General features: G+C 44.6%; 1 long non-coding RNA gene across 1 annotated transcript in view; it reads right to left on the reverse strand.

The window, feature by feature from the left end:
- LOC128809351 (uncharacterized) overlaps nt 1-21,269 on the reverse strand; it is a 36,373-nt gene that overhangs the window by 11,598 nt on the left and 3,506 nt on the right. Inside the window, exon 2 of the long non-coding RNA XR_008437693.1 lies at nt 19,768-19,890. This is a non-coding gene — a long non-coding RNA (uncharacterized LOC128809351). The remainder of the gene's footprint in view (nt 1-19,767; nt 19,891-21,269) is intronic.

Consider the following 21,269-nt stretch of genomic DNA (forward strand, 5'->3'; position numbering starts at 1 on the left):
CGGAGACCAAGAAGATCCTGAGAGCTCTTCCCCAGGATCCGGAGCCTACCATCGCTAAGATGGTAGAGGCGTGCACCAAGGCGACTTCGATGGAGCAAACAGTGGCATTTGCGGTGAGCAAAGGGGTGGGGGAGGCGATGGTAGACCTGATGAACACTCGCTGTTTCGGCTGCGGCCAGTTGGGCCACATCCAAGCGAACTGCCCACACTGGCCGCCAGATAGGTCTTACCACCTTTACAACCCCTCCCCGAGACCAACATACAGGAATCCCCGCTTCCATCGGCCGGGAAACGGAAGGCAGAGCGCAATGAGGGGCCGCGCCATGACACCAAATGGCCCGTCCCAGCGCCCGGGGCTGCCATCTCTCCCGGAGAACCACGGCCCCAGCGGTACACTTCTCTGGACATCCGCAGCCAGGAGGACGGGCTCCGGCTCCTCAGAAGAACCAGGCAACTGAACTGCGCCCGTCGCCAAGTCCTCCAGACCAGCCTTCACGTCATGTTTCCAGATGAGGACTTGGTTCACATCCCGGCGGGATTCCTGCCACCGCCCTACTGTGACTACCCTGCCACTGTTTTGCTGTTAGGAGACACCACCAACACGCCGGACGACCTCACCATCATCCCAGAGGTCGTCTACTTCGAGCCGGGGACAGAGCTCACCGTCTCCGTGGTATGTTACCAGCCTCCATTCTCCTTGCCTAAGGGGTCTCCTTTAGCTCTTTGCTACATCTTGCATGTCCACACAGAAGACACCGGCATGGACCTTTCAACAGACCTTTCTTCGGATTTGGACTCTTCGGCCTTTCTTGTGCAAAGTGTAAGCAGACAGAGACCTATTATTAAGACTTCTTTTGTTTTACAGGGAAAGTCCATCTCACTAGACCTGATGGCAGACACCAGCGCGGATGTTACCATCATTCCCCAGGCAGAGTGGCCTCGCGACTGGGAGCTGGTGTCCCCTTGTGGCACAATCTCCGGCGTGGGAGGCGCTGTCAATTCCCGCCGGAGCAAACATCTGGTATGTGTGGAGGGGCCAGAGGGTCAAGTTGCCACGATTAGGCCTTTTGTGGTAGCTTCCAACATCAAATTGTTAGGTAGGGACGTTTTGTCCCAATGGGGTGCCCAATTTGACATCCCTAGTCCTGCGTGGGATTTTTAGTCTGGGCCACTGCAGAGCGCACCTCCCCACCGCTCAATTGGAAAACAGACACACTGGTGTGGGTGGACCAGTGGCCCTTACCATCTGAAAAATTAAAGGCGCTCAATGAACTTGTGGAGGAGCAGGTGCGCCTGGGGCATTTAATACTTTCCACCAGCCCCTGGAACACGCCTGTCTTTGTGATTAAGAAACCCGGCAAAGACAGGTGGCGCCTGCTCCAAGACCTACGCAGGGTTAATGACGTCCTCGAAGATATGGGCCCCTTGCAACCAGGCCTTCCCTCTCCCTCCATGCTGCCCCGGGATTGGCAGCTTGCAATCCTTGACATCAAGGATTGCTTCTTTAACATCCCTTTGTATCCCGGAGATGCTCCCAGATTCGCCTTCTCGGTTCCCTCCATCAACCGAGGAGAGCCATATAAACGCTATCAGTGGACCACTCTGCCCCAGGGATTGAAAAATTCCCCTGTGCTCTGCCAAACTTTTGTGGCTCAGGTCCTTTCCCCGGTCCGTCGCCTCTTTCCCGAGGCAATCTTTTTGCACTACATGGACGACATTTTAATTTGCGCTGCAGACGCAACCTACTTGAAAGCGGCCTTGGAAAAGACAATAAACACCATCAAGGACTCAGGATTCCAAATTGCGGAGAAGATCCAGCTGTCATCCCCCTGGAAATATTTGGGCTTCCTAATCACGGGAAGAACCGTCGCGCCCCAGTCCCTCACCATCAAGGACAACCCTCAAACCCTGCGGGACTTGCAGCAGCTCTGCGGCACCATCACGTGGATCCGACCTCTCCTAGGACTCACCACAGAGGAGCTGTCGCCGCTGTTCCAACTGCTGAAAGGCGACAGCAACCTGGCATCCCCACGCCATCTCACCCCGGATGCCTGTGAGGCCCTGGAGAGAGTCGCAGCTGCCATCAAGTCCCACCAGGCACATCGGGTTGCGCGGTCCCTCCCCATCAACTGTGCCATCTTAGGTAAGTCCCCGAACTTACATACTCTCTTATTCCAGTGGGACGACAGCCAGAGGGACTCACTCCTGATCATAGAGTGGCTGTTCCTCCCACATCAGCCCGCAAAAACAGTGACACCTTTTCCAGAATTGATGGCAAAACTTATTATCAAGGCCCGCCAGCGCCTCCGGACCCTCGCAGGGTCTGACCCAGCATGCATCTACTTACCATTAAATTTGGACCAATTGGATTTCCTCTTACAAACAAATGAAAATTTACAGATTTCGGTAGACAGCTATCCCAGTCAAATTTTAATACATTATCCCAAACACAAACTTTTTAAAGACACCTTGTATTTGGCCCCAAAATCCTACAAAAGTAAAACTCCATTGAAAGGTGCTCTCACGGTGTTCACCGATGGGTCAGGTAGATCCCACAAGTCAGTGATCACCTGGAAGGACCCGGACAGTCAGAAGTGGGAGTCTGACGTCCAAATAGTTCAGGGTTCCCCCCAGATCACTGAGCTTGCAGCGGTCGTGAGAGCCTTCAAAAAATTTCAACAACTTTTTAATCTTGTCACTGATTCAGCTTATGTGGCCGGGATAGCAGAAAGGGCTGAACATGTCCTACTTAAAGAAATTCAAAACAAAGCATTGTACAGCTTGCTCTCGGAATTAATTTGGCTTATCTCCCACCGGGAGCAACCATATCACATTCTGCATGGTAGGTCACACACAGACCTGCCAGGTGACATCACCGAGGGAAACCGGAGAGCAGACGCCCTGGCGATGCTGGCCACCTCCACATCTGCAAACCCTACAATTTTGAGACCCACCTTGCCAGATGTCCACAGGCAGGCTAAGATGAGCCACGCCTTTTTCCACCAAAATGCTCCGGCGCTTTGCCACCAGTTTAAAATCTCCAAGGAGCAGGCGCGGGCCATCTTAGCCACATGTCCCAATTGCCAATCCCACGCCTTACCATCCTTAGCGATGGGGGTTAACCCCCAGGGATTGGGGGCATTGGACATCTGGCAAACGGACATAACACACTTTCCCTCCTTTGGCCGCCTCAAGTACATCCATGTGTCTGTAGACACGTTCTCGGGGGCAGTGTTTGCCTCCACCCACATGGGGGAAAAAACAAAGGATATCATCAACACTGATACATGGCTTTCTCCACCTTGGGTGTCCCTAAAACGATCAAAACAGACAATGGACCATGTGGTAGATAGGGACAGGCGAACGGAAGATCTCGGGATGTGACGGAAAGCTAGACCCTTCCCCCCTTCTTCCCGCTATAGTTAATCAATTACCCCTAAAGCATGCAGCCCCTCCTAACTCAGTAGTTTTCCACTCCTTACTAACCCCAGCCAGACCCACCATCCCCTTCTGACGTAGTGAAGCCCCCTTGACTATTTAACCCCATGAGATAAGATAATAAACGCCATTTGACCATCCACCACATTGGTGTCTGTGCATGTCTGTGGCCCGAGTGACCTGGGGGAGGCCGGGTTGCCGTGCTGTGTCTTGAAACCAGGTCGCCTGCCTTCTCATCAGAAGGCGACAGGACCAGGGTTTGTGTCCAAACAGTTCATGGAATTCGTGCAACAATGGGGAATTGATCACATCACCGGAATTCCGCACAAACTTACAGGGCAATCAATTGTGGAAAGAAAACATCAAGAAATTAAAAAACTGCTAGAGCAGCAAAACGATTCGGCCCTTACCACGAGCCCTGTAGAGAGGTTGTGCAAAGCCCTATATGTTCTCAATTTCATGAACTGTTCAGACCGCGAGCCAAACACCCGATACTGCGCCACTTTCACAACAACACCAGGGCGCAGTTAAAAGAAAGACCACCAGTGCTCATGAAAGACCCTGAGTCCAGGATCATCAAAGGTCCGTACCCTCTTATAACATGGGGGAGAGGGTATGGCTGTGTCTCCACAGAACAGGGCCCCAGGTGGATCCCCGGCAAATTCATTAAACCATACCGGGAAGACATCGTGAAAGAAAGCCACCCCCCGGACCACTCCCCCGAGATTGTCAACTCCGGCCAATACCACCGTCGCCTGGAGTCGGAGGAAAAGGAAGGGAAGCAGACCCATCGACACCGCCACAAGGACTTTGATAACTAATCGATACTTCCCACCGGCTTGGACAGTTTACCCCCTGACCCCATCCCCAACCATTCCTTACCCTTTCCCGTCCTACCACTTTCCTCGCCCCCCTTATCCTCACACCTGACCCCACATTTTTTCTGTTTCAATGTTAATTTAAACAGGGGAGGATGGGGATTTGAAGGGACCCTTGGTCTTATTTTCTTTTTGTATGTTTGAGTTATTAGATTACTGACCACCCAGATGGCAATTACATCAGCCAGAACACCCCGCAGCGACCGGCTTCCTGCAGCTGCCTTCGTCACCATCTTATGGCTCCACCTGGCAGGAAGCTGGCTTGTGCCACAGCCCAAGGAAAACGTCTGGGTCACACTGGCAAAGTCTATAGGACAAGAACAGCTTTGCATGGCCATGGGCAGTGTAGACAATCCGTTGTCTACATGCCTGGTGGGAGTCCCCCTGTTCGAAAATGATTTTCCGTTCACAGGGATGAAACTCAACCCGGCGGACTCCTGGATGGGTTGGATGAGGACACTACCACAGGCACCACAGGAACCCCAGGAATTGGACCTACTGGGGTCCACAAGGGCCCACCTTTGTATTCGGTTTTATACTAAGGCCCCACAAACAAAACCAGGGCAAAACATCAAAGACGTAACACCAGCAAATAGAAAATACATCAATGAGTGGTGCAATTACACAAGCCCTGTGTTGTCTAAGTCCTACCCATTCCCTAAGGAGCTTCCTCGGGGTGTGTTTCTCATCTGTGAGGACAGGGCGTGGGCTGGGATCCCCTCCAATATCAAAGGGGGTCCCTGTAGCCTTGGCAAGCTTACGACGCTAACCCCCAATAAAACCCAAATTCTGGATTGGAAGAAGAAAAGTCAATTGGCACGCAAAAAGCAATTGTATGGTGAATTTGACCCAAATTGCGATTCCGAAATTTATGATTGGAGTAAGGGAAAGAGGGTCGCCGCTTCTATTTTTCTACCATGGTATGCGGCAGCAAAAGCCCTCGGTGAGATTTCTCACCTGGGGTGTTGGACGAGTAAGCAGGCCAACGCTACGTCTGCCGCATTATCAGACCTCTTGGCAGAGGAAGAGACCACCAGGCACGCCATCTTACAGAACAGAGCGGCCATTGATTTTCTGCTGCTCGCCCATGGCCATAGCTGCGAGGACTTTGAAGGGATATGCTGCTTCAACTTGACATCGAAGAGCACATCCATCCAAGCCAGCATCCAGCGGATCCAGGCGTTAGTCAAAGACTTAAAGACTGAAACCAGGGCTGGTGGACGCGGTGAACAAGACCTTCTCCCAGTGGGGTGTTCCTGGGTGGGCCGTGCCAATCGTTAAAGGTTTAATTTGGATTTTGATTATTATTTTCTTAATTTCTGTAGCCTTAACTACTTTTAAGAAAATGTTAATGAGGAACTTGGGGAATGTTTTTTTAATAAATCAGAAAGGGGGAGTTGTGGGAGGGGTTCCTGCTCTCCCTTGGGAGGCAGCAACAGTCTAGAAAAGGTTGCCAATCAACTGCTGCCCTCCACCCCAGTTGAGCTGTCCGTCAATGCTTGGTACTCTCCCCAGTTCCAGAAAGCTCAGTTGTTCTGTTATCCCCATTGGCCCCTATTAGAATACCACTCCTCCTCTGTACCCCGACTGGTTCTCTGTATGTCACCCCACTCTGTTTCCTCCCCTTTACCCGTTGCCCGTTGGTTGTTTTGTACCCTAACCACTCCTACTCCTTTGCCCTTAATACCCAGCCCCGCCTTCCCTCGGGGCTCCCGGAGCTTGCTCCCTCCTAGAGAGCTTGTGTCCCTCGTCTCCTCCTCCTGTTCCTGCGACTCTCCTGAAATAAAGCCTCTAGAAATACAGCTACTCTGGAGTCCTCCCGTCCGTCCGGTGGAGCTATCCAGGTCCCGCCACCTCCTCCCCGCGGACCGGTCAGCCGAGGGTTTTCCCCCGGACTGGCTGGGCACCCGGGTGAAGCCCGGAGGATTTATAATTTAATACATACCAGTGCTTCCGGATACTTCTGAGTCTCTGCTCCTACTGAGAAGAACACCACCAAATTTACAGTCCTACAGAATATTCTGGAAGCAAAGAAGAAAAGATTCTGGAAAAAAAAAATTGTCTAGGAATTAATGCATGGCTTGAGACTGGGGGATACAGAGGCAAGATAAGCTAAAGCTGCAGAAGTTTAACTGAACTGACACAGTCAATTACCAGATAATGGCATCTTCCAAACTTCATATCTCAATTACTAACAATTTGGCTACAAACAGTAAAAAGAAACTTCATTAAAGTAATTTGAATTTACTTGGGAAGGTTTCAAAACTAATATTAAAAAATAGGCTCATGGTATTTTAAACAGTTGCAGCAGCAGGGTGGAGGACTATTTTCCCAACAAAACTGTACCATTTCTTCACTGCTTCAAGGCTTCCTATCTTACCTACAAAAAAATCTTTTGGTGAAAAATCCATTTTGTTCATTTTGTCCTGGAAAAAATATGTGAGTGGGCAGAGGGAGGGTCTTTATCACAGCCAGCAGAAATCAACAAGATTCCTGTGGCCTTTAAGTACCCAATTTGTGATCAGACAGACAATCTCCGATAAGACCAAACAATAGAGCTGGGAGAAGCAGAAAGGCTTTTGGGCACACTAGTCATAATTAAGTGCTGACGGAGTGTTTGAAAGCATCTTTGACTTTTTCAGCTGTACCTGCTGGTTTAATGCAAGACATTATCTCTACAAACCTTGGATTAATGATGTCCTTAGATTGCCACGACCTTGACAACACACCAAGCAAAGATAATGAACAAAACAAATAATGTTCAAAAACTACAGAGCAGTTACAGATTCAGCATGCTCCTAAAAGTAAAGTGTGTTAAACTGATTTTGTTCCTTGTCAGAGTATATTCTGTGCTGGGTTACAAGGTCCAGGGACATGAAGCTTAATATCATGACTGATTTTCTGGTTTCATCAGAGTCACTGATACGAAAAAACAGTTTTCACTTGTCACTTATTTCCCCATGTAAAGCAGAATATGCAAGACTGTAAACATATTTTAAATTTATTGCACTTATCTCCAAACAAAGGACTTTGAGGAATATGTCTCTGTTCTGATATTTGTGGAAATGAAAGCACGGGGAAATACAAGCACATATTTAGCATTTTATAATGAATAGCCAGGGCTAGCTGCAAAGGTTTAGGGGCAATGCAGGCTCCACACACTGATGTAGCCCCAGAAACAAAGCAAAAATCCCACAGGTCTTCACTGTTACCTAGGAAGCCTGAAGACACAGACAGTCTAGTGATCCAGAAGATCCTGGGGGTAAACTACAAAATATTCTTCTTCTCTGTGGAAAGGAGACTCTACTAGAGAAAAAAGATTACCAGCACTCTTTCTACAACTAAGTTCCTGTATTGACTCTAATATTGCCAAATTGCTCAGCATAAAACATGATGAGCACTCTGAAACCTTTTTCTCTTTATTCCAGTCCATAAAGGGGAGATTCCACCTAGTGCCTGTACACTGTGTTCATCTTTCCTCACACAGGCATTTCACAAGGTCCTACAAATGCACAGTCTCAGATCCTCTTCTGGAAGAAGAGCAAGAGCTTGCAGAGGCAACAGCATGTCTTCTGGACCCTGTGACCTCAGACTTCTCTGTCAAAAAATGCTCCTATAAGATGTGAGGTGAGATGTGACAATGAACCAAAACTTGGAGAAGCTGCTGTCCACATTATCCACAGGTAAGTGGCGGGACCTAGTTTGTGAGAGACTACTCTATTTCACTGGTCCAAACTGGACAACTTTCAGGAAAAACTAGCATGACTATACCAATTCCAGTGCAACAGTGCCAAAATGGACATCTTACTTCCCTCATTACGAGATGAAAAGTCATCTTAGAACCCAGGAATTCATACCAGAAGGCTTTTTCTGTCAAGTCTGTTAACACAATCCTCTTATCCAAAACTTCTTCTAAACTCAACTCAAAACTGGTGTTACCAGGCCCTCGTACAATATATTCCACGTGGATACCTAAGGAAGCATGCACCACCATTTTCGCTCAATGCAGTTGGAGTTCCATTCCTGGGTCACCCCACAAAGAGCACAGCGCAGTATCTTTACAGTTTTGTGGATTTTGCAAAGATACTTGAACTCAGGGAGATATCTCCAGACAAAAGGAGTGTGACCTTTCTTCAGGGTGGCTTCCAGTGCTCTTCAGGGCAGAGCCTGTCTTTGTGCGTTGTACAGACAGAGAACATAGACTTAGCAAAATAGAAGCTTTGATCTAATTTCCTCCTTCACCTACATGCACTTGAGCTGTGCAGAGTATGTGAGGTAAAATCTCATCTGTTCAGGGTCCATACAGAAGGATAAAGGAGTAATAACATTGGGACTCAGTGTTCAGGACAAAAGGACATAACCTTCCAACAGGGTCCCCTTCTCAATTTAAGAACTGAGACACAAATGAAAGGAGTATCTTTGTGTGAGCTTCTAAGAAGCTGCTGAGAGGGCCGAGCACTTTGAAAATGTGAAAAGAGGATTACAATGTTTAAATATTAGGATAATCAGGAGATATTTTTCTAGAATCCATTGGGATTTTCAGAAGGGGGAAGGAGAAAATCCCTACACCAACTTGTGCAACTGCCTTAATTACATCATTAGATTTTTTCTCCTTGCCTATTCCATCCACTCCATAGAGTATGGCCTTTATGACAAACATGAAGGGATTCAGTAACTTTCATTGTTCTCTAACCTCATTAATGTTAGAGTAGGTCTACCATGGTCAAAAGTACCTGCAGTCTCAATAACATCTTTTCGACATTTGTTTCATATGTGAGTCTAAATCAAAATTAACTGCAAGAAGAAATTATGAAAAATACCCACAGAACAAGAGTACCCTAAAATGATCTCATGTTGTCACCCCTGGAGATCAATGGCAATGCTTTGCCTACCAACCTGCTTCACAGACCTCCTTTACCTGGACAAACATATTATCTCACAGGAGTAACAGTAGCTGGCCTTTGTATTGATCAGCTGGAGAAGGAATAAAACAAGCTGCCAGTGGAGTTCAAATGCACTAGCTGCCAGCAAGTTCTACAGGACATGTGTCTGCAGGGAAGTGCAGCCTCCTCATCCTATACTCCTGCTTCCTTTGAAACGCCATGTCATGTCATGTCATGTCATGTCATGTCATGTCATGTCATGTCATGTCATGTCATGTCATGTCATGTCATAGGAAGTTGTGTCAGGCAGCTAATGCAGGGGAAAACTTGGGTAATTTTAGCTGGATTGCCCAGTAGGAACACGGCAAAAGAAAGAGGGAGAGTTGGGCTGCCAGCTCTGGCAGCAGAGCAGGCTGAGATCCTGGCTGACAGCAACCATGGGTTCCTCTCCAGAGGATGTAGGACATGGCACACTTTCTCGGGCACAGGCTGTCCTGCCTTTCCTTCTACTTGCTTGACTGCTTCTGAGCTGTCTCTTCTCCTGTCTCTAACTAATGCACAGCCTGTCCAGCTTCACTTACTCTGCTCCTCAGTAGGCTGGTCAGCTGTAATTGAGGGGACAGGTTTAGCCTTTCAGTGAACAGAAAACCTTAATGTTCAGCAAGAAGACTTGGTAATCAATGCTGCATACACACAGTATGGGTTAAAACTGGGCAACTTCCCACACAAGGAGTAAAGGTCACTCCATGACCCCAAAGGCCACCCCTGTGACAAATCCCTAAACTGGCTAACAAGCTTTCAGGACACTCTAGCTCCTAAGAAGGCAGTTGTCAAGATATGTTTGCCCATTTGTTTTAATGTAAAGCAGTGGTCTCCTTCTAGTCCTGTTGGTGGGAAAGGCTGGACATTTTTTTTCTGGACGACAAAAAATAATAACATGGTGAGATAGACCAAAAATTTCAGCCAAAATGCTTGTTATTTGGTAATAATATAATCCATTCAGAACTGCTTAGGACAAAGTGTTGAGGTGACCTTGATAGGTGTACTACTAAAATTTCTCACTGCAATTGCAACAGAGACAGAAAAAAGAACCCTTTATAGGTCATGCTAAATGGTATCCTCAGGCAGCATCTTTGAACTGGCACAGGTTAACTCTGACTGATAGGCAAGCTACCTAGAATAGTACCAGCATGTAACTTTCTCTGCTACAGGTTTGCTTCTAATTAACATGGTTGTATACTGGTGGAAATTAGTGTGGAAAGTCCTCTTCACAATTGCTCACAAGGCATCTTCCAGCAAAAACTTATCAGGGCAGTAGAATGAAAGTGCAGATCTAATAATAAAAATCAAGACAGGAGCTCCACTTCAGATACTTTTCTGAATGGCTGCTATTTTGAAAAGGAGAAAGGTAAGCAAAGAACAAGGGGACATTCTCTTCCTGCCCTGTCTGCAAAGCAGCAACAAATCAATGGAAGCCTACCCTATCCAGGTTTTAAAATTTATAAACTTGGAATGGGAATTTCTCTATTTGTTCCCAGTCAATTTATCTGGCTGCTTTCCAAAGTCTTGGTCTGCTCCAGAGGTGATGCATTTTGTTGTTGTTGTTGTTTCAAGAAGGTTAATTAGGTAACTGGATTTAAGTGCCAAAAATGTCCTCTGCACAGAGCTCTTCCCAAAATAAAACCTGATTACTCTAAGGGCCATGCCTTGAGAGAATTTGCAATCCTCACACTATTTTCTATCCAGCTTTTCATTTGGGAGAATGAAAAAATAAGAAGTAGAGACAGAGTCAGGTGGAGGTATTTCTCAGTGGCATTCACTGGGTATCTGCTCATCACCTAATTGTTTTTGGAGCTGCAGATGCTCGTATAGCACATACCTTCAAATTTTCTCTGCACACAGGGATAGCTGAATAACCATGCATTTCCAATTTGAATTTGAATTTAAATGTCATGTCTCTCTTGCAGGAGGCACTGTATGCAGCTTCCTGAGAAATCAGGGAGTTGGCAGCAATTAGACAGCGCCATGTCTTACACTTTAGAGGTACCTACTTCCAACACTACTGCAAAACTACTGTAACTTTCAACAACTTTTGATGGCCACATGACTCACCAACTGTTGAATGGTTAAATTCAGCACTGTCTTGGAAAATTAGAGAGTACTCACACCTACCAAAAAATGCACAGAAAAAAGGCAGGCAGTCTTCCCACTTACGTTGCCTAAATGGGACTTTCCAGAATGAGAGATAAACCCAATCTTTGTTAGGAAAAGTCTGGCAATGATACCTTCCTGGAAAGGATCCATCTTTTTCATGTCATGGAGGAAAGCCCTCAAGCTAGTGAAGTGCCTTTTTTCTACTTCTTGAAGTACCTTCCAAGTTTTATTGCTTTACAAACAGGGAAAAAAAAAAAAGGCAATTTGCTTTCTCTTGCTTGTATTCCTCAGAAAACAATGACAGCTTGTCAAGTAATAACAGAAAGTAAAAATAAAAACAAAATATTTGAAAGACCTGGGTCTGTCTTGCTGAAGCAGTTCTGGGTCCCATCACTGGGGCAGATTCCAGCAGCAGGTGAGGAGATTCCCCTTCTTTACCAGATCCATACCCAGCATTGTTCATCATCCATGCTGCAAATCTTCCACTGGGCAAAGTTGCCAGCAAAAGTTGTGAAGGAGCACTGCCCCTCGCAGCCAAGGGTCCCCTTCCTGCTCTCTGGATAGCAACAATCCTCACTGGTGTCACGGAGATATTTTAATCTACACGTGATACTGAATGGCACATCCACCCTGGTCTACACTCTCAATACGTACCAAATAAAATTATCAAAGAGGTCTTAGCCCCTCAGTGGACAAGGGAATTAAAGAGGGGAGAAAGGTCTCAGCCTTTGTCCAAAAGCCCTGAGAACACATTGATGAAAACATAGCAGCACCAGCAAGCAATCAGGACATCAAATTCTACTTTGCTCTCAAACCACCTCTGCAGTACAATTGTTGGGTGCTCAAAGAGAAAAATGCTGATGGACAGCTGACTTACCTTGTTTTGGTGGTTTGTTTTGGGTTTTTTTAAACATAGCACTAACAGTTCTACTAGATTTTTAAAAAAATCTGGCTGTTCAAAGGGAGGCTTATATTCAATTTCATGGATCTCTGAGATGCAGCCCTGTAAGACTTCAGCCACTGTGCTTTACAAAAGGAAATCTTTCACTTGAGAACAGGTCACGTAATACAAGGAGTGAGACACAGAGCAGCTGCACTAAGCAACTGCAGGACTACAGAGGACTCATCCACAGGCCCTCCCCACAGCAGAGGTGTTGTGACATGACCAGTGCCGAGCGGCTGAGTGGGACCCAGGCACCTGATATGAACAATTTGTCCAACGTCAGATCAAGTTTATGGCTGACAAGACATTGAGTTCATGTCTCCTGGCTCTCACACCTCTGCACCTCGTTCAGACCTTGAGAGAGGGCCGAGGCAGCCCACCTGCTCTTTCAGGCAGTTGACAGGATAGGACAAAAACACTTCTCTGTTCCTGATCCAGACACTCATGAGTGTAAAAAGCAGGCAATTAAAACCACATTTTCTCCTCTCAGAAATTTCAGGAACAATCTTTTTGCATATACCCAAGTTCATCTGTTTAACAGTTTAGTTCCCTCAGAAACATGTCTTTAACAATAACTCAGCATCTCCTTAGCACAATGTGCACTTCACCTTTTGATGGCTGCTTGCTTGGAGTGGCCAGGTAGATTGGCCAGTATAAAGCAGGGATAATGAACAACAGTCCTTTTTCAACACAGCTGAAGAGTTCTTAATTTTCTACATATTCAGCTGACACTTTTGTGTCTTGCTAGAGCATATCTATTTATTTAGCATCCCAAACCAGGTTCTAATTTATCTGTGAAATAATAAACCTCAACAAGGAAATGATAAAGAAACACATGGTCTACAAGCAGCTCTGCCCAGCAGGCCTGCGGTGTGAGGCTGCCCAGTCATAATTAACACTCAAAACATTGACATGCACATGCCAAACCCATGCAGTGTGGGATTAGCTGTACCTAATCCCTGCTGCTCCCTGCCCTGCTCTACAGCAGCTGCAACAAAGTATCAGGGCTCCAGGTTTAGTAGTGAGAAACTCTCCACTATCTTTCCCACAGTCCCTATTCTTCTGTGCCCTCGGCATCTCCTCACAACTATTTTCATATCTGCTGATTCTTTGGACCTGCTTTCAGTGTATTTAGTCTTCTATAGCACTTAACCTTTGTTCTCCAAGTTCCAGTCTATTTTCCTGTAACTTTTACCCTTTTATCCTCACTCAAGCTTCTCAAACAGCTAGAACTCTGATGACTTCTCTTACCATTGATGGTTGAACTAAGATCCACTTATGTTCCTGAGGTAAGGTAACCCTCCCACTGCTCCCTTTTCCTGCAACTCATCAGCCCCTTCACCTCCTTTTTGCCTTTCCCACTCAGTCAAGGAAAACCTTACAGCTGTCTGCACAATTCCACCAAAAACTGGCAAATGCCTTCTTTCTGCTTTGTCATTTCATAAATGACAGTATCATACAGTGCTTCTATGTGCCTGACATATTAATAGCACAGCTAATTATTCTAGATCACTTCAGCCAGATCCTGCTAACCCTCTCCCACTTAATGAATTCATCTGAAATTCATGTTAGAGCTTCTGGTATGAAGCACTTTTGCAAGTGGGAACACTGAACAAGCCACTTATTAATAAGGAATAAGTACTTGTAATAGTTATTCTTAATGAAAAATGGAAAGTGGTAGTAGTAGGAATACTCAAGAGCTAATAACAGTGAGTTTAAATTACAGCAAGGAATATTTTAAAAAAGATATTAGGGAAGGCTTCCTAATGCTCAAGGTAGTAACAGACTTGGATTCACTTCCCAAAGAGGCTGTGGAGTTTGAAGGTTTGCATTACAAGGTTAGGCAAATATCTGTTTCACAAATGATCCTGCCCTGAGGGAAGGGCAGGCTTCGATGCTTCCTGGAATATCTTTCTATCTGAATTTTTTGTGGGTTTCTGTGTTCTGCTCTGGCAGCACCAATGGGATGGCTGTGGCATCAACCTGCTGCAGACAGCCCCCTGCAAGCCCCACTGCCTCAGCTCCTGTTCTCACTAGAGCCTCTCCTGCTGTCACAGGGGTGTGTCTCCTCTAAAAGCCTGAGCCATGGTCAGGAGCTGTTTTACCATAGAATTACAAAGTATGCAACACAGCAGCTTTTGCAGAAAGGTGGTGGTGGCTTAAAACCAACTCCTGAGTGAGGTTTGAGCAAGGCAAGGCAAGACCTGCCAGTCAGCCCCCAGACAAGTCTATCTGCTGAGACGTTAAAAACCCTGGAATGCAGGCTAAGCAACCTTGACACAAAAAAATGTGCAAAAAAGAAGCATGTTTGCAGACTGTTTATAAAGTAGACTGGCAGTGGGGATCCTGGCTAATCTCCACTGGCTATTCTTAATCCCAAGAATACAGATATGCACTGGAGCTAAGTTTCAACGGTGAACTTTCAGCCCCTCTGTGTGAGCTGTCGCGTCACTGTGCTTTAACCACATCTTAAACAACTACACACCTTTTCCATCACATATATGCTAAAGTAGCCACAGGATTTTCCAAGAATAACAGGACAATTTTAGTGGGTTTTTGGTTTTGTTTGTTTGGTTTTTGTTTGTTTGTTTTGAGTTTTGGCTGTTTAGGTTTTTTGAAACAGCAATCATATTAACTGCTAAAAGCTGGAGAGAAACAAGTGCACTCCACACAATTACAGAGGAAGTGCATGGTTGGAAGTGACACAAGGAACTGGGGGCCTTCATGCAAGCAGGCAGGCAGGCAGGCAGTATTTTGAAAACCTTATGTAGAATATTTGTTCTGCTCAGAGAAAATCCATTCCCCCATACTGTGCCATACCCACTCACTTTAAATTAAAGGACTTCCAATACTATCTATTTAGTCTTTCTAGTCCCTGCAATAGGACTAGGTATATAACTTCTGCATGGGAAGCATATTAGATTCCAAACACTCTGTAAAGCAATTTTTATCTTCCTGTAAGAATTCACCTCCCAGTTGCTTTCTACCAGGGCTGTCTCCAACACACTAATGAATAATATTTTAATCTGCACATTAAAAGCATGATTCACTACAATTTTTTCTCACCACCCAACTAACGAAAGTGACAGAGCACTGGTGTTGAACCCAGTAACAGGGCATTTTTAAATAGTGGAAGGCAAAAGGAGAAAAAAATTAGCTCATTTTCAAGTGTGTTCCTATATCTCCCGAGACAAGGATTGCTTCTGTGCCACTTTTTGTAATTTGAAAGACCACTGAGTAACTTGGGCTTCTGCAGTCAGAGGGCAGGACAGCTACCATGTGTGTATTATGCATAAAAATAACATGTGTTCAAGATCCTGAGGCACTGACACTGGAATCTTCAAATCCTGCTGCTGCAGAGAGCCTGTGAAAATGCACCAGGGAGAGGAACTGCAAGGACAATGCACCATTGACATGGCCTGGGCCCCAGCATCACCACCTCAGCTCTTTCCAAGTTTATCTCCTTATGAAAGGTAGACATATTGTCCCTGTCATTTGGTCCTCTGCTCCCCAAAGGAGACAAGCTATCATGGCATCACTGACCTCTGCTTCTGGGAGCTACTGACCTGACCTACTTTTCCCTGAAGGATAGACTGAAGCACCTTCAATGCAGATGCAGCTAAACATGATTTCATAAAAAAATCCAGCTATCTCCTCCTCAGTACAAACACAGCCTTGTGGATACTATTAGCATTGGGGGTTTTTTTGTTTGTTTGTTTGTTTGGTTTGGTTTTTTGGGTTTTTTTTTTTTTTTTTTTTTTTTTTTTTTTTTTTTTTGTTGTTGTTGTTTGTTTGGTTTTTTCTATGGGAAATTCTCCACTGATCAATACAGTGTGTGCTATTTTGTAAGAAAATGAGTAACTGGATGAATTATATACAGAAGGTCCTTCTGCTGACCCTATCCCTCACCCATTCTTTCTCCTCTGAATAAATTCTGCCTGCCATCTCATAGATCTCATAGATAGATCTCATAGATAGAATAAGATTCATATGTAGATATTTATCTTCAAGTAAGGCCTTCTCAATTCATTAAAAAAAATATTAGGGTTAAGTCTCCTCCTCTCCTTAATTCAAGTCAGATCTTTCAGCCCAAACTGGGCATGGGGATATACCAGAAGAAAGAAAAGACTGTCAAATCCAATACTCAAGACACTTTATCATAATTTTTATAGTAAAGTCTTATATGCAGGCACTGAGAGTCCTAAATTAAATGTCAAATACTATCTGGCACCAGGAATATGAAGTATAGTCACCTACAGGGAAAGGGAGCCTGACAGCTTTGGTCTGCTTGTCAAAAGAGCAGGCATCTCATTCAGCTCTTCGGGCAAAAGAACCACCATTTGGAAAACCAGAAGTTACCAAAATTAACTCACTGATTCCTACCGAAAAGAGGTGATGGTAGTGAGTAAGAACAAATTTTTAATCCTACTCAGATGTTGAAAAGATTAATTTCCCCACTGATAATACTGAAGATACAGAGATATTTTTCAAAAATTTTTAAAAAATATTTTAATTTGAGATTGAAACAAAGTAATTAAATCTTCTTCCCTTTCGGCTTGCCAGTGTCCACCTCACCAGTTAAACAAAAGAAATGCCCTGAGCTCACTTCCCTCTCAGCCAAAGCAGCTGCCTTTTTGAACAGACTCCAGAAAGCTTGCCAGCTGAAGTTTATGAAGTCTAGTTAATTGCTTCAGCATATTGATTTTATGTTTGTATGCGGAAATGTATAATTGGAGACACCCCTAGCTGGTTAGTCCTACAATGGCTGGCACCACAGCACAGCCACATGTGGAGGAAGAAGTGGAGTCCTCTAACACAGCAACTCCTCCTGTATCCAGAGCCACAAAAGCCCCCAAATCGCCCAAAGTCTATAGCATCACTGCAAAGGCACATTACTAGGCATTGCTGATAATCATCAAAGTTTTAGAGAATGTTGAACCAAAAAGAATAATTTTGCAGAATAATATATTGCAGAATATTTTAGACTGAAACTTTTCCTGATTCTTCATTAAGGAACATTCTGTGCCCCCACAGTCCAGGAATGTAGCTCTCCCTGTGTATGGGGAGGAGGGGGAAGCCTGCAAGCCAGAGGAGGACACAGACAAAACAGAAGCTCCCAGCTGGCAGAAGTAGGCACACCTGCATGGCTAAACACATGCTGGAAAATATATGGTAATTACATCTGCCTCCCATGCATCAAATTTATTTTAAGGGGGGTGTAAACATGGGTTTGAGATGTAAGATTTAGGCATACCAGGAAATAGCTATGATGTATGGCATGCCTGACTTGGGAAAAAAAAATCCATGGAGAGAGCTTTATCGTGGTCATACTGAAACACCATGCTTGAATGTGCAGAGCTCAGGAAGGAGAGCAACATTCAAGGCACAAGCAAAGAGAGACAAATTAATTCTTGACATTTCTTAATGAAAAAAAAAAATCTTCCCCAACTCTTCCACAAGTACAAACTCAGAACCTGCTGAAGTCAAGCACTGATATGTCAGCTATAGGAGTAAATGAAGAGTGAACGAACACATCAAAGTAGAAAATAATGCAAACATCCACTACGAAAGCTGTGTTTAGTTACTCAGATGCTTAAGCAACCTTTCTTCTCCCAGCTCACCACAGAAAGTGCTAAAAAGGCTCTTTCCAGGATGAAGATTTGCAATGTCTGCAGACAAGAGCTCACCATGCTGAACTTCAGAAGGGATGAGGGACCCACTCTGCCCCACAGTCATGAGTCAAAGCTGCTGGCTCTCACAGCTCTTTAATTAAAGAAATAAAAGGCAATTTGGAGTATCTGGGGGGATGTTGGAATCCATCCAAGCTGTAGAAAAGATAGGAAAAACCACGAGATTTGTAGGAGACAAAATCATAAATCTCCGTCTACCCTTTGCAGAGCTCTAACATTAATGCTAAAAATAACTACAGCACCTGTGGGATCTCAGCGTTTGGCTTAATCAAGTCTTAGGGAGTTGTGGGGGGGGAAGTGGCAGAGGAACAAAGGGCAGGAGGATTTCAGGACTGGACAGTATCGACAAGGACACAAGGACGAGGCATCCAGAGAACAAGTGTCTGTTTCTGGCTGGGGCGGATGTTCCATAAGGGTTACAGCAGGGAAAGGAAGGGGAAAAAATTCAGGCAGAAGCACATTGAGAAATGGGTCAGACTAGAGCAGAGCTGTCAGCCTTCCCCAACCATAGCATTAAAGTTTAATTAGTCTGAGATCTCTTTAATTAAAGTCCATGAGCCAGGATAACCTATCTAGGAGCAGCATGTTTTCACACATAACCTTCCTGCATGGCCTTTCAGATGCCTAGCTTTGGATTGCAAATGCTGTAGCACTTCCACACTTGATGCAAACTTCACAAGCACTGAAGTATGAGAGTCAGCAGTTCCAAACAGCAGAAATCACTATTGTGCTCCACAGGAAAATAGATGCTGAGTGCTAGAGATGGGAAAGACCTATTGGGGTGACTTGGCTAGTCTCACTCTAGTCTCTGGTTTATGCTATTATTTTATCCTGTTCAATTTATATCAAAATAAGGCAGCTAAGCTTCTGGTGTGTTTCTGAAAGGAAATTACTGACTGAGATTTGGGAGGATTTTTGGAATGTGCAAACCCTATTCATTTTTCCTTACAGTCATGAAAATGTTGTACCAAATACGGTTAGCTCAAGCCTACCAATATGCTTTATATGACAAATATGTCGGGAACTAAGAACCACGTCTTTTCTTTTAGGGTTGTTTATAAAATGGTACTACTAGAGGGTGGCTTTGACCTCCAGCTTCCTCTCTCCTGATGCCTCAGTGGAAGGTCCTAAGCCACATCATTTGAAACTTCCACTTTTGGATTTTGGTTATCAAATTAGGATTTACACTAGCTGTAACTATTGGTGGCTCTTGCTCCAATGTCAGATAGAGGATCCAGTACTCCAATACTCTCTCATTTACAAAAAGGCCTTACGGAATGATTCATCATATTTGCCCACCCTGATCACATTAGCACTAGCATGTTTCCTGACATTGCATGAGGAGCTAAGAACAGCTTTGAGTTCTCTATGATCCTCCAGTGTGACCTTAGCTACAGCCTGGTAAGGTCTGGACCTTTCATGTGATGCTTGTTCAAAGACATTTTATAATGAAATTTAGTCATTAAGGTAAACATTGGGGTATGAGTTCATTAAATATTTGTCTGCACTTCAGAGAAAAATGAACAAACAAAACACAAAACAACAACAAACCCTCACAAACCCATTACATGTTCGCAGTCAGAAAATTGAGGGTGAAAATACAACTTACTACTAGGCACATTAGAAGGCTGCTTCCTGAGTTTTTTTGATTGGCAGGCTTAATTAGAGTTTAATGCAATGTTCAGATAGGCATTAACAATACACTGTGCTTAGATCAAGGAGAATGAAAGGCAACAGCAAGAAAGCGAACGCTCACACAAGCAATCATTTCTGTAACTTACTTTTGGGTCTGTGAACTTGAACTTTAGCCTTCCCACTATCTCCAGCCTGAACAGGTTCCACACAACAGGTTCTGTTCTGGCAGGATGGGGAGCAAAGGGCACGAGACAGCACTCATTTCAACTCTACAAAGCACAACAAAGATTCTTAGTAAACAATAGGAGGCAGCATTTTTTTTCAGCCTATTTTATCAGCCAAGTTGCAGCAAAACTATGAATACATTAGCCTGCCCTTGTGGGACTGTTTTTGTTCAGTCAAAAGGACCAAGAAAGAATGGGGAAAAAAAATGAAAGAAAGCATGAGTTGGCGAAGAAAAAAAAAAAAAAAGAAGAAAGAATAGCTGCCAAGTGAACTGGGAAACCTTCTAGAAAGAAAATTAAATGTAATTGCATAGACAATTAATTTTTCTCATGGTTTTTTTGCATCTTTGTTAATCAAGCTGGGCTACAAGAGATGTTCCTGGATGCTCCACTGCCACCAACAAAGTCAGTGGCTCAGGAGTTTGTGGGGGACACTCATTGCTTGCATGCACAGGTGCTAAATTTGCTCTTCTAAGGTGCACATTGAATGTCTGATAAATCAATACTCTGACTATCTATTCTGATTTATTTATAAATGGGAATGTAGAGAGATTTTAAAAGTACTAATTAGGGAAGCAATCAAGGATTCCTGCTTCAGGAGAGAAAATGTGAAGTATGAGGCACTTTAGAAATACCTGAAATACTTGTTTAATTTGCATCAACAACTCCCTGCAAAAAAAATGGTGCTCTTATTTGAGAGGCAGCAGTTTGCTGGCAAATGAAAGAGTTGAGGCAAAGTCTAATGGAGTTGTTTTCCAGGAGCATTTTCTGATTTCATCTACAGCATTTAACAGAACAGAATCCAAAAAATGTCCTGACACCTTGCTAGAGGGAGGCTTAGATAACTAAACCTTGATTCAAATGCTGACTTCCAAAATGTCACTCCTCAACTCCCATCTAATCCTAAAGACATTTTAGTGTCTACCAACAAAATACTCTAGATATTCTTTTTCCCTCCTCTATCAAGGAGACTGCCTAAGTCTCAGAAACCAAACAGCCTGGAAGCAGCCTTGCACATTGTTTCCCATCTAATTCATCCACTGAACCATTCTTTTGCCTTTGCCACAGGCAGGCCACATGTAAAACAAATCTAAACAGTGCTTTCATGATAGCCTTTCTTGCATAGCTGACACCATTCTAACAAGAATCAGGCTCAGTGATGCTCTCTGTTTGACAGGTCCTCTCAACAGAAGTGATCCACTGCTTGGTCTGCTGGCCCTTCTGGAACAGGACTCAGTATCTCACTATCTCCTCCTCTCTGCAAAAATAATTAGTTGGAATACAAAAAAGGCTTCATTGCTGTATTTCCCAGGATGAAACAGGTGTTCTCCTTGGCATGGAAGGCAAAGGATAAAGCTTAAACTATATATTTCTCCTAAGCATCTGTTGACCTCATGGATACACATTCTGGGTTTCCTAAATCA

The sequence above is a fragment of the Vidua macroura genome, chromosome 6, assembly GCF_024509145.1.
Source record: "Vidua macroura isolate BioBank_ID:100142 chromosome 6, ASM2450914v1, whole genome shotgun sequence".
In the NCBI taxonomy this organism is placed as follows: Eukaryota; Metazoa; Chordata; class Aves; order Passeriformes; family Viduidae; genus Vidua; species Vidua macroura.